Source organism: Suncus etruscus, chromosome 11 (genome assembly GCF_024139225.1).
Source record: "Suncus etruscus isolate mSunEtr1 chromosome 11, mSunEtr1.pri.cur, whole genome shotgun sequence".
Classification (NCBI taxonomy): domain Eukaryota; kingdom Metazoa; phylum Chordata; class Mammalia; order Eulipotyphla; family Soricidae; genus Suncus; species Suncus etruscus.
Window position 1 is genome coordinate 51,822,965 of NC_064858.1, and position 14,057 is coordinate 51,837,021.

The 14,057-nt window shown below is 37.0% G+C and overlaps 1 non-coding gene across 1 annotated transcript; it reads right to left on the minus strand.

Moving 5' to 3' along the window:
• Positions 1 to 335: 335 nt before the first annotated feature.
• On the minus strand, positions 336 to 502 carry LOC126023309 (U1 spliceosomal RNA). The gene has a single exon (XR_007500479.1). It is a non-coding gene; the product is annotated as a U1 spliceosomal RNA (small nuclear RNA).
• Positions 503 to 14,057: the final 13,555 nt, after the last annotated feature.

The window sequence follows — 14,057 nt, forward strand, 5'->3', positions numbered from 1 at the left end:
TTTTTCTCAACTTGTTATATGATAGTAAGATGATGCCATTTTTTGAAGTTAATTCCTCAGTTGTCTTTATACTGTCAGATGCTTTTTCTTTTCTGGAAAATTTTCATAATATATGGTGGGATTTTAAGTGAAGGTCTTGATAATACCAATGTTTCCTGGAAAACCAGTAACTTTTTCTGCCTCTCTACATCCATTATCAGAGGAGACTGTCAATGTTCATTTGCCTGAATTTTAGGGAAGCTGAATTCCAAGGCAGAACAAATATGAAGACCTATCTTATTTCCAGTTCCTGAACATTTGTCAGAATAATAAAAATGATTGCCTTTTTTTTTAAATAGGGGAGAGTGCAAATGCAGTCCCATGCTATCACGAATAAGCAGTTGAGTTTTTCACTATTGGATAAATCATAGGTGTCAGTCAGCACATTAGAAGTGTAATGGATAAATCTCACCTTGGGAAAACTACCTTCATGATCATGGCATCACCTTTGCCAGGGAAGTATAGAAATGTTGCCCTTTTAATATAATTTTGATTTTGAACATAGTGGTTTACATATTGTTGACAATAATATTTTAGGTACATATTTACATAAAATCGGGATTCCCATCACTGATTCGTCCTACCTACACCTCCATTTTCGTCCTACCTCCCATATCCTCTTCCCTCACCCCCGGGGCTGCTAGAAAATGTGGTCCCCTTTGTACCTAGTTTACTACTTAGTAGTCTTGCACCTGTCTTGGTGCCTCCCTTACTTCCCCCTCCAACTGGGAAGCAGGACTAGATAGTTCAAGTTATGTCGTTTTGTTTGAAGAAGAGAAAAGTAATAAACTGGGGTAAAAGTCTAATATGCCGAAAATGGGCGGAATCCTTCTAGAGGCTCTCATCATTGGTTTGAAAGATGAAGGAGAAAAATAAGGTGAAACACCCAACAGTACAAAAAGAAGTGTCAAATATCCAGTGAGCAGTTCAACAATAACAATGATAAGCACCCCAAAAAAAGCCATGGTCTTGAGATAAAAAACATGGCAGGGCACATAAAGAAAGAAAAGAAAAGAAGGAAAAAACATAAATATAAATGGGGACAACAACTTCAACAACCAAACCAAAACAAGAAAATCAACAAGAAGTAGATAGGTAAATAAAAATTAAAAAAATAATAAATGAGTATATAAAATAATATATAAAAAATGTTTTGTGCTTTTTGCCTTTTTTTCCTCCTGCACTGGCACAGTAAATATTGGGGTCATTCAAAAAGGAATTCACTTGGCCTAAGAGATATGGGATTTCTTCACCCTTGGAGTATATTGTCATGGGATTAACTATAGACTCCGTTCAGATTCATTTACTCTCCCCTTGGTGCTTTCGTGGTGTTTGGAAGACTTCTGCTCCTTCCTGGGTGATAAAAATCAGACCTCTGTATCTAGAGATTCCAGTATCTGCACAGGTCCAGGAGTGGGATTTATGATGAAGTCTTTCTTTGTGGTTCTAGAAGTTCTGTTCCCTCAGTGTCATCTTCTGTGATTGGTGGTCTTGGTCTTTGCACTGATCCTAGGTTGGAATCTAGGATAGTCTTTCATTGTGTTTCCAGAAGCCCCATTCTGTTTCAATTGCCTCAACCAGACCTTTGGAACTGGGGATCATGGTTGTTGTGCAGGTCGTAATTCAAACCCTAGACTAGGGCTTTTTTATTGGTCCCAAGATATATACAGTCCAGTCATGGTTCTAGTAGCCAGTCATCTATAAATCACGATCTTGGCTTTTGGACCGACCAAAGGGTGACAAGTCTTCTGATTTTGTCTTATCGTTAGCTGGTGAGGTGACCTGCTCTTAGGTCAAGTTGTTCCCATTTTCCTCATTGTCAGGATATCATATTAGAGCTGGCACTTGTTGGTGGCCCAGCAGTATTAAGGATGTCCCGGATGGGATTTGTTTCCTGTAGCTGTTGTGAAGAACTTTGTCTTTTCTATGTCTGGGATCCAGGGTTCAAGGCTGGACGGATGGTGTCTAATCACCTGGGGTCTAAGTTGGGTCTGCATGACATACTTTCAAGGTGGGAGATATCCCGGTATTGTAAACAAGTATGAGTTCCTATCCCTAATAGATAAGAGCTCGTTTTTATATGTAGGATTTCCCCTTTTTTTTAGTGTGCCATTGCAGGGAGAAATGGTGCTACATTATATTGTCAGTGCATTTGGGGGTGGATATAGAAGAAAACAAACAGGTCACACACCCAAAAAAGATAAAAATAGAAATAAAAATATATGTGCTCACCTATGTAAATGTAGAACAAACATTTTTTTAAAAAAATGAATTAACAAAGTAATTAAAGGAACAAAGTGATGCAAGAGACTACTTTACTTTTGGGGAAAAGCAGGTAAGGAGGTGATGTAATACAGGTCCTATACTTATGTTGGAAGTTTAGGCTTCCCCACTGTCTTTTGGGATTTTCTTGTGGTGTGTGGGTTCCCAGGCACCTTTCCATCACAGCCCCTGACCTTCTTGAGATTAGCGGCAGGGAGGTCTTGGAAGAGTTCTTGCATTGGGGATACTTTTAGAGCTAAATCCGGTTTCAAGTAACAGTCCACGTTAGGGGGAGTTGGTAGGGAGGGCCACGCAGCCTGAGTCCACAGGGGAGTTGGTTGCCTTTTTTTGCAGGGGATGAGGTGTGGGTTTGATTGGGTGTCCCTTCGCTTGGGTGCTGGGTACTGGTTCGTTAGGGTAGGAGGTCAGTCTTGATGCCTAATGGATTAAGAACTGAGGGTGAAGAGTTTTAATACGGTGAGAGGTCTGGATGGGATTGAGGGGTGAAGGGATAGTTGGATTTCCAAAGGGGGGAAAGGGGAAAGTATATGGAAGGGGTAGGAAGAAAATGTTGCCTTTTTATGTATGTACTTATTTACCTATTTGGGAAAAACCTACTTATTTGTTTCTGTCTTTGTCTTTTTGGGGTCACAACCTGCAATACTCAGTCAAGGTTTACTCCTGGCTCTGCACTCAGGAACTACTCGTGTGGTGCATGGGGCCATATGGGATGCTTGTGATCAAACCTATGCAAGGCAAACACTCTATCAGCTGTATTACCTCTCCATCCCAAGAGCTATTTGTTTTTAAGTGACAAAAATAATGCTAAAACACCAATACATGGGTGAGGCCTGGATTGAAGAAAACCCAGCTGAGAACGTTACAGAAATGCTGATTTGGAAATCTTTTCCAAACCAAAAGATCTCTGTAGAATTTTCAAACTTAAGCATTGTTTCAGTTGTGCTATTATAAAAGAAACATCTCTGATAAATACTGGGTTCTTCCTGTGTTCTGAACAGTAGACTCTGTCAGTATATTTTGGTATTTTTTGTATATTTTGGTTATTAGCCCCTTATCTGATGGGTATTGGGTGAATAGTTTCTCCCACTCAGTGGTTGGCTCTTGTATCCTGGGCACTATTACCTTTGAGGTGCAGAAGCTTCTCAGCTGTTTACCTCTGCTTCCACTTGTTTGGAGAATGCTGTTTCCTCCTTAAAGATGTCTTTAGTCTCAATGTTGTGGAGCGTTTTACCTACATATTGTTCTTTATATCTTATGGTTTCAGGTCTCATATCAAGGTCTTTAATTCATCTGGATTTTACCTTTGTGCATGGTGCTAGCTGGGGGTCTGAGTTTGCTTTTTTTGCAAGTGGCCAACCAGTTGTACCAACACCACTCGTTGAAGAGGCTTTCCTTGCTCCATTTAGGATTTCTTGTTTCTTTATAAAAAAAAATTAGGTGCTTGTATGTCTGAGGAACATTCTCTGAGTACTCAAGCCTATTCCATTGGTCTGCGGGTCTGTCTTTATTCCAATACCATGCTGTTTTGATAACCATTGCTTTGTAATACAGTTTAAAATTGGGGAAAGTAATGCCTCCCATATTCCTTTTACCAAGGATTGCTTTAGCTATCCTATTGTGTTTATTGTTCCAAATGAATTTCAGAAGTGTTTGATTTACTTCTTTGAAGAATGTCATGAGTATCTTTAGAGGGATCACATTAAATTTGTACAATGCTTTGGGGACTATTACCATCTTAATGATGTTATTCCTGTCAATCCATGAGCAGGGTATGTGTTTCCATTTTTGCATGTCCTTTCTTTCTTGGAGCAGGGTTTTATAGTTTTCTTTGTATAGGTCCTTCATGTCTTTAGTTAAGTTGGAAAGGGGGAGATCACTACAGATATTGCAGAGATTCAAAGATTCAAAGGGTAATCAGAGACTACTTTGAGAAACTTTATGCCTCCAAAGTATTTTGTTCTAATTGAGAAGTCTTTATTCAATGTTGAGTTAGCTTGCATTATACTGTAAAAATACAGGTTCAGTTACATGGTACTGGGTTGAATTGATAATACATCAGATAAGACACTCTTGGATGTGGCTAACATGGATTTGCTCTCCAGTGATGTTAATATGGTCTTCTGAGCCCCCTAGGAGTGATCCCTGAGCACAGAACCAGTGAATCTCTGAGCTCTGCAGGTATTATGACACCCCCTCAAATGAAATATATAAAATCATAGCTACAAGAATCAAAACTGTGGTGCTGAAATAAAGATTCTCAGACTTAATAAAATATATCTTACTGGTCAAAGCGATAGCACAGAGGTAGGGCATTTATCTTGCATGTGGTTGACCCAGGACTGACTTCCATTTGATCCCGGGTATCTCATATGGTCCCCCAAGCTAGGAGCTATTTCTGAGAGTATTGCCAGGAGTAACCCCTGAGCGTCACTGGGTGTGGCCCCCAAACCAAAACATATATATCTAAGAGCCCAGAGATAATCTCTTAGCTAGCTATATGGACAATAAATCTCATAACAAAGAAACTTGTTATATCATTAGAGTAGAAGTTTATTCAACAAAGGGTTGAAACATACTACATACTAAAAAGATCTTCAGTATTTTGGGTCATAGTGATAGCACAGTGGTATAGTTGCCTGGCATTGCCCAAACCTAGCCCTCCCAAAAAAAGATCTTCAGTATTTTGTTTTGTTTTGTTTTTGGTTTTGGTTTTTGGGTCACACCAGGCAGCTCTCAGGGGCTACTGGCTCTACCCTCAGAAATCGCCCCCCGGGCAGGCTTGGGGGACCATATGGGATGCCAGGATTCTAACCACGGACCTTCTGCATGCAAGGCAAAAGCCTTACCTTTATGCTATCTCTCCGGTATTTTTAAATAATTATCTTCAGTATTTTTAAGTGTTTTTTTTAATTTTTATTGAGACCAATGTGAATTACTAGTCTTTCACAGTTGTATTTCAGGCACATTGTGACAGTGAATTAGGGTCATTCCCACCACCAGTGTTGACCTCCTTCCACCATAGTTCTCATCATGCATCCCATCCCTCCATCTTTAGCCCCCGGACTGCCAGTGTAATCAGTTCATTTTTGTGTATAGCTTGTTATAATTTGGGTCTCTTGATTCTATTGTTGTTTACTTTGGTTTGGGTATTTAGGTCCCATCCACTTGATTTTCCTTTTCTCAATTTCAAGAAGACAAGGGAATATGAGGTAGAGCAAGTTGATTCATGTTCTATGGTTCTGTAAAAACAAAACAAAACAGGCAGAGGCCCTATCTAGAAGCTATAAATAAAAATAAAAGAAAAAGGGTGGGTAGATGATGAGATTGTTTATATACCAGAAATGCAAGGATGGTTCAGCATATGCAAATCAATCAACATCACACACCACATCAGCAAAAAGACAAAAACCACATGATCATATCATTTGATGCAGAGAAAGCATTTGACAAAATTTAACACCCATTCATGATGTAATATATATATATATGTTGTTTGTTTGTTTGTTTGTTTTTGGGCCACACCCGGCGGTGCTCAGGGGTTACTCTTAGCTGTCTGCTCAGAAATAGCTCCTAGGACACCGGGATTTGAACCAACCACCTTTGGTCCTGGATCGGCTGCTTGCAAGGCAAACACCGCTGTGCTATTTCTCTGGGCCCATGATGTAATATTTTTAAGCTTTCTATTGTAATCTCTCCCATTTAATTTCCATTTTGATTTATTTAGGCTTTATATGTTTTTCTCTTATGAGTTTAGTGAGGGATTTGTCAGTATAATGAATGTATAAAAATATAAAAACAAAATAACCAAACTCTTGGTTACATTTACCCTTTGAATAATTTTCTTAATTTCTATATAATAAATGTCTGCTGCTTTAATTTTTTTTATAATTTTCTTTATTTAACTTACTTTGAAATATAGTTTTTTCTAGTTTTTTAAGCAGTAAGGTTAGGTTATTTTAGTTTTTTAGTTTTTATTATTTATTTATGTAAATCTGTATTGCTATGAATTTCCCCTTTAGTTATTATCCATAGGTTCTTATAGATTGTGTATTCTCATTCATTTTGAGTTATTTTTTAAATTACTTTGATTTACTTATTAACACAATAGTTATCTAAAATTATGTTGCCTCGTTTCTAAATGTTGGAAATGTTACTGACTTAAATAAATGTTCCTGACTTTAAAGAATTATGGCATAAAATACTTGATATACTTTTTATTATTTGACTTTATGAGTGGCTAAATTATGCACCAGCATGTGGCCTATCCTGGAAAATATTTCATGTGCATTAGAGTAGAATAAATATTCATATTTTGTGAGATTATATCTATCAATATAATGATTCTAATCACACTTTTGAGTGGTGGGGTGGGCATACCCAATAGTGAGCAAGAGTTATTCTTTTTTTGTTTGTGTTTATTTGTTTGTTTGTTTGTTTTGGGGCCACACCTGGTGATGCTTAGGGTCTACTCCTGTCTATTCACTCAGAAATTGCTCCTGACTTGGGATGCTGTTGATCGAATCACTGTCTGTTCTAGGTTAGTGTGTGCAAGGCAGATGCCCTACCACTTGCGTGGCTACCACTCTGGACCCCGGAGTTATTCCAGAATAATAAAACCTTTGGCATAGTTTTATTACTATTGTTTTTTTTGTTTGATTTTGTGCTTGGATGTTACCCCTGGCTCTGCTCTCAAAAATCACTCTAGATAGGCTCTGGGGACCATATGGGATGCCTGAAATTGATCCCAGGCCAGCCATTCAAGACAAAAGCCCTACCTACTATGGTATCCCTATGGATACCTATGGATCCCTATGGCATAGTTTTTGCATGTGATGTGCAATGTAATGATATAAATATAAATGCAAGGCAAGTGATAACTTACCTCCTGTAGGTCTCTCTTCAGCCCCTCATATTACTTTAGTTTAAATGCTATTTGAACATATATAAGTATGGCTATCATTTGTTTACTCTCCCATTAGCCTGTGTGATTGTTTTGCAATCATTTGTTCTCAGTCTGTTTCTTGTAGAGTTTAAGCATGTGTCTTGTTAACAGCAGAATGTTCAGTTTTCTTTTTGATATGTCCAATCACTCTGTGACTTTTTATGGGAGAGTTCAGTCTGTTGAAATTCAGAGAAACTATTGATATAAATGGGTTTGTTGCTATTTATCTATGAGGATTTAGGTTGCCTTATCTTTCTTTTTAACTCTTTTTTGTATTTATTAAATAAATTTATTATTAAATAAATATATATTTTATTAAATATTTAAATATTTTTTTAAAAAAGAAACAAATAAAAATTGACAGCCATTTGTTTCGGCAGCAAATGTCTCTTTTTAACTCTTATTGAAGCATTTAGAATTCCTAGCAAAGGTAGATGAATTTTTTTAAATTATTTTTTGCTTGTTTTGTTTTGGGGTCATACCTGGAGAGGTTCAAGGGTTACTTTCGGCTCTGCACTCAGAAATTACTCCTGTCAGTATTTGTGGGGGCCGTATGGGATGCTGAGAATTGAACCAGGTTGGCAGCATGCAAAGAAAATGCCCTACCCACTCTACTATCACTCCAGCCCTCTGAGCTAGTGTAGATGTTATAAATGCTTTGAACGGTTGTTTGTCTGAGAATGTTTTTTCATGCCTTCAGACCTGAATGATAAACTTTCAGGCTTTGTTGTTAGAGGTTCTTTTCATTCAGTACTTAGAATATATCATTTCGCTCTCTTCTTGCTTGTAGAGTTTCATTGGATACATCTGTTGTGAATCTTTTATTTCTCCCCCATTATATCTGAGACCTTACTTTTGACAATTTAAAGAGTCTGCTTTGTCTTTGATTGTTGCCATCTTGATTAAAATATGCCTCAGTATTATTTGGGTTTACTTTGATTAATTCTCTTTGAGTCTCCTGGAAGGTACGTCAGTCTCCCTCTTCAACCTGGGAAAATTATTGGCTATTATTTCATCAATGGCCATTCTTTTCTTTTCCTTCTTTCCTCTTTTTATGGAGATTTTTATTATTTGAGGTTATTTGTTCCGTTATTATCAGCAGTATATTTTAAATTATTCTTATACTTTTCAATCTCTTTTCTATTACCTCTTATTTATTAATGTGTTATGTATCTTGTCTTTGGTCATTGATTTTGTTTTCAGCTTCATTCATTTTATTGTTAAGAGTTACTACTTTACTTCCTTAATTTCTTTTCCTTTTTTTAAATTTTTATTGTGAACAAAAATTACGAGTCTTTCATAGTAATATTTAAGGTACACAGTGACAATGAATCAGGGGCCTTCCCACCACCAGTGTTGTCCTCCCTCCTCCCCTGTTCCCAGCATGTATCCTATATCTCCCTCCTTTCCCTCCTGGACTACTAGTGTAACTGCTCCACTCTGTGTATAGCTTGTTGTAGATTGGGTATTGATTCTGTTGTAGTTAGCTTTGGGTAACCTCCTTAATTTCTACTGAAATGAATTATTAATTTTGTTCAGCAGGTTATATTCAATTTAGTGTTTCTCTATTCAGTGGTCCCCCAATAAACATAGAGAAGATTGCCATTCTAAATTCTTCAGGCAGTTACTAAAAAGCTCTGAAGTAGTTGATGATTAAATAGTTGCAACTGTTTGATGCAACTAAATTTCTTTGTTTTGTTTGTTTGTTTGTTTGTTGTCATCCCTGGCATTGCATCATTCTTCGTGGTAGGACTTCAAGCAATTATATCCTAGGGGTATCTCTCTGCCTCAGAGATAGAAATTGACTCCCTCCTGAATTGGAGGAAAGTGGAGACTTCTTGATGTCTACATGCACAATCTTTGGGGTGTGGTATCAGGAGATCATGACTGGGGAAAGGGTATCCCCCTAATTGCAACATATTTTTCTTTATAATAAGTTATGTTCTAATATTATATAGGTGCAGCTTTTCTGGGTGTTTCTTTGTGTCTCATCTTGCTACTCACAGAATTGTGGTCATTCAACAAAGAGAAGGCCTCTAGGCAGTGGAAACAGAGCAGATACTGGGTCTGAGCAGCTAAGTCACTGCTCACTATGCTTTGTGACCAGTCTGGCTTGCAGCCAGGATCAGGAGTCTCCCTGCTGTTGTTAAGAATTCCTGAAGATTAGAATGGGGTACCTGCCGGGGCAAAGCAGAGGACCACTGTTGATCTCTTTACTAAGAGAATAGGAGTTAGCTTAGTATAACACTCCAGGAGAGATAAGAGAAAGAAAGAAATCACAGTGATTGATAAAAATATGTTTAATATACAGTAGGAGGAATGTTAAGGATGACATTGCTCAAGGCTTTCTATTACTAAAGCAATGGTTTTCTTATGCTCAAGAGGTGCTGGGAAGAGAGAAGTGGTCAAGTAAAAAAACTGGGTTTTATTTACTTATTTTGAATTTAAGGTTACACTTAGCTGTGTTCAGGACTTATTCTTAGTTTACTAAGTTAAGCTTACTCTACTCTTAGGGAATCCAGAGTTTCCGTTCGAGTGTTCTCAGATGTTGAATCAGAGTCACCTATGTGTTGGCAAGTTCTTTATCTTCTATACTATCTCCCCAAACACTGGATTTCATTTTCAAACCATTGTTCTATAGGTAATGTGGAGTATGAATTGGAGGTGGCTCAGAGTTAGAGTGACTTAAAGCAATAAAAGGTAATGTTAGACTTAAAAATAACATGAGAATTCAACTCATTGAACCAAAAACTAACTTCGTATGCTTAGAGCCCAGCTAAACCACTTAATGCTATAATGGAGAATAATCTTATTGCATGATCTATTTTGTCTAATGAATGTGTGGGAAGTCAGTCCCGTGACTGCATGACTGCAGTGCTACATGATTTTAAACATGGCTAAGTGAAACTGATGCCTGATGTGCTAAAATCTAGTGTTAAAATGATTATATTTGCATCAAGATCCTAGAGAGACTCAGAAGAATCTACCACAATTAAAATGTCAAATCACTCTTTCCTCTTAATATTGAATTTCTAAAAATAAGATAATGAAAATATGTATTTGTGTGGGTGAGAGCTTATTGCAGAAAGCAGCAAATAAGATGCAGAAAATGTCTGTGCTCAGAAACCCCATTCTGAAAGAAGCTTTCACTGCAGGGAGCTTCTTTGCCATGAAGAAAGCTGCATAATGTGTTCTGTGCTCAAAAAGGGAGCATCCAAGAAAGCAGGTTACATTTCTAAACCTTTAAAATAAAAAGGGATGCAGACAACATTGTTTTACCGTGAAAGCCATTCTTTCCTTCTTCCTATCCTCTGCTTTCAGACATTCTTTGAAGGAACTGGAGCAATACTTAAATGTTATAGTAAATCTTCTAACAGCTTTTAAATCATTAAAATGGTTTGTTCTCAAATACATTTATTTGTTCAACAAAAGACATCTATAAAGTCCCAAGAATTTCTTCTTATTTTCTTTTTCTTAGCTTCATACTATATATGTAAAACTGGATAAAAGATGTTTTAGGATTATTATAGGTGGCAAGGGGGATCATTTGTTGATCTATCAGATTCCATTCTTTGAGAGGTTATTCCTTGACAATGAGGATCACTTGAAGTAATCTCTGTCTGGGATAAAAGGTTTCTAAATGAATAGGAAGTATGGAGGGAAAGGATGTTTAGGAACTTACATTCTTCAGATTTCATTTGTGTTTGTGGAGTTTTAATGAAATACATTAAGACATTGGAATAGGTATTGAATCACTTTAGGATTATAAAGTTTCTATAACTCAAGTAATGATGGGATTGAGTATGAAGGTAATGTTATTATTTTAATAACTAAGCACTCACCAAGAGATAATCAGTGTTTTTAGAAATTGGCTGGAAATTGTTGAACTAAATGGTCTGAAAATTACTCATAGATTATTTTTAATGTTGGCTTTTTGTTGCTTTCTGAATTTTAGTAATGCCATTTAGCATCATTTTGCTTATGCCTGAAAAAATTCTTTTAGTCATATTATTTTGGCTAAGCCAACTAGAAATATGATATTTCCATTTTAAGATTTGTCTTAAACCATCTTATGTTTTTAGTTATAATTTTTTTCATTTTATTTCTTTCAGCTCAGGAGACTTCATTCTATTGACTGTCTCAGAAGTATGAGAGGTCTCAGAAAACCTCATATTGATCATCATCTGTGATGTGGTTAGCTGATTGTCCTATTGTCATTCTATCTAAGAGATGTCTTCTTTCCTTTTCTGTCTACTTTAAAAAAAAAAAAATTGGGGGGGGGGCACACCTGGAGGCACTCAAGGATTACTCCTGGCTCTCTGTTCAGAAATTGCTCCTGGCAGGCATGGTGGTCATATGGGATGTTGGGATTGGAACCACTGTCCGTCCTAGGTTGGCTGTTTGCAAGACAAACACCCTGCTGTTGTGCTATCTCTCTGGCACCTCCTTTTTGATTTACTTTTAAGATTTTTTCCCCTGTATTTAGATTTCTTTGACATTATATGCAGACATATATAAATATAGTATTAACACTGCTTAGTGAATTTTTGAAAATGTTGGTATTTCATTTTATGAGTTTTGTGAAAATTGGAATCAATTTTACTTTCCCTTTTATGTTCCCTTTCATTGGGGGATTTAACATAAATATAGTAGGCTTTTTGTTGTGTTTATACTTTTTTCTCTATTGATGGGAAACACTCAATGTTTAGGGGGTACTAGATCTCCTTTTAGTCATTCTTGGCTAATCAGGCTGGCAATTCAAAGTGAAGGCAAGAAGATGTAGTGTCGCTTGGGCCCTAAGTGTTGCAGACTACCTAAGCCAGCTCAGCAGTGCCTGGAGCCTTTGAGACTGTATCTGGAAGTGCTGAGGTAATTTGTAATACCATGAACTGAATCCAGGTCAACTGCATGCAAGGCATATATCTTCAGTATTATGGCATTTCTCAAGCCCCCTTTTCTATAATTTTCATTCTTTTCAGTTTTGCTCTTTAATTTGAATACTTTCAAGAGATATGTGCCTGATTTAATAATTTGTGTTTTACTGATATCTAGCTGATAGCTTTTAATTTTAGTAAGAATATATATTAATTATTGCTTAAATTTTCATTTGGTTCCCTTTTTATTTTATGACTTTTATTAATTTTTTATTTTTATTTTATTTTTCTTATTAATATATTTATTTAGGCACCATGATTACAAACAAGTTTGTAGTTGGGTTTCAGTCATAAAAAATACACTTCCATTCACCAGTGCAACCTTCCCACCACCAGTTTCCCTTCCCCCATCTCTCTCCTCCATACCCTGCCTGTCTTATTTATTTATTTTTTGGTTTTGGGGGAGGGAAACACACAGCCATGATCAAGAAGTATCTTGGCTCTCAGTTTTGGGATCATTCCTGTTGGGGACCAGGAGACCATATATGACACCAGGGATCAAACTCAGATTAGCCATGTGCAAGACAAATTATCCTACTCACTGTATTATTGTTCAGTCTCACATGAGGTTGTTTATAATTTTAATTTTTTATAAATATTTTTATTTATTTAAACATCTTGATTACAAATATGATTGTGATTAGGTTTCAGTCATGTGAAGAACACCCCCCATCTCCAGTGCAACACTCCCACCACCAATGTCCCAAATCTCCTTCCATCCCACCCCCCCTACCTGTACTCTAGACATGTTTTCCAGTTCCCTCATTCATTCTTTTTTTAAATATAATTTTAAGTAACATGATCATATTTGGGTTACAGTCATAACCAGAACACCCCCCTTCACCAGTGTAACATTACCCCCTACCCCCTTCCCATCCCTCGCCTGTATTCAAGACAGGCATTCTACTACAATTGTTTTTAAGTTCAGTAAGTTGTATTTTTTTCCTTAAAGAATAAAAGTAAAAAAAGTAAAGGTGTGATAGTAGCAAGAGCCATTGTTTGCATAGGTCCAGAAAAATAGGGAAAATGGAAAAAAATCCTTGACCTGATTACTAAAAAAGGCCTCACCTCAGTTTATTGGCATAAGATAGACTCTGGGTTCCAGGCAAACGAGTCCGTCCAACTCCAGTCATTCTCAAGGTCCCGGTGAAAGTTTTTTACACTTTAGCTGTTGTTTGTATCAGATTCTTATATTTAAAGACTCTGGATTCTGTGCATTTCTTTCATCGATGTCAGGCTGATGTGGAGCATCCTCTAGTTTCAGCATACCATTAAATGCGGAGTGATCTGCCCTGCATGCAGACTGTTGCTGTGTCATCTGGATATTGGGAGCACTCTTTGGAGTAAGTCACTGCCAAAGTAGTGGTAGGTCTTTCCTGGTAGAGGCTTGGATCCTGGTAATGTTGAAGACAATTGTGGTTGTTTCCATAGATGGTATCCATTGTTCAGGTGTGTATGGGCGATGCCCATTCTTCTGAGGCCTGAGCCAATCATTATGCCAATGTTCAGGGTAAAAGGCCTAATTACATTACCAAATTTGTGTCCCCATCTCTATTAGATAAGAACTTGTTTGCATATGTATTATTTCCCCATTTTAATGTGCCTATGCAAAAGAGAAGCAATGCCACAAATTATTGTTGATGCATCTGGGGACTGACGAATAAAGTCCAACATTCCCCGTAACTTGATACAAACATGAAATCTATACAGCGATACTCATCTACCAGTATTGCTTATAAAACAGATCTCAAAGGGGGAAAATCAAACAATCAAATAACAAATCCAGTGGGCAAAATTGTCACTATATGAGGATTTTCGAAAAGAGTTATCGATGTTAAGGAAATACATCTGAGATATAC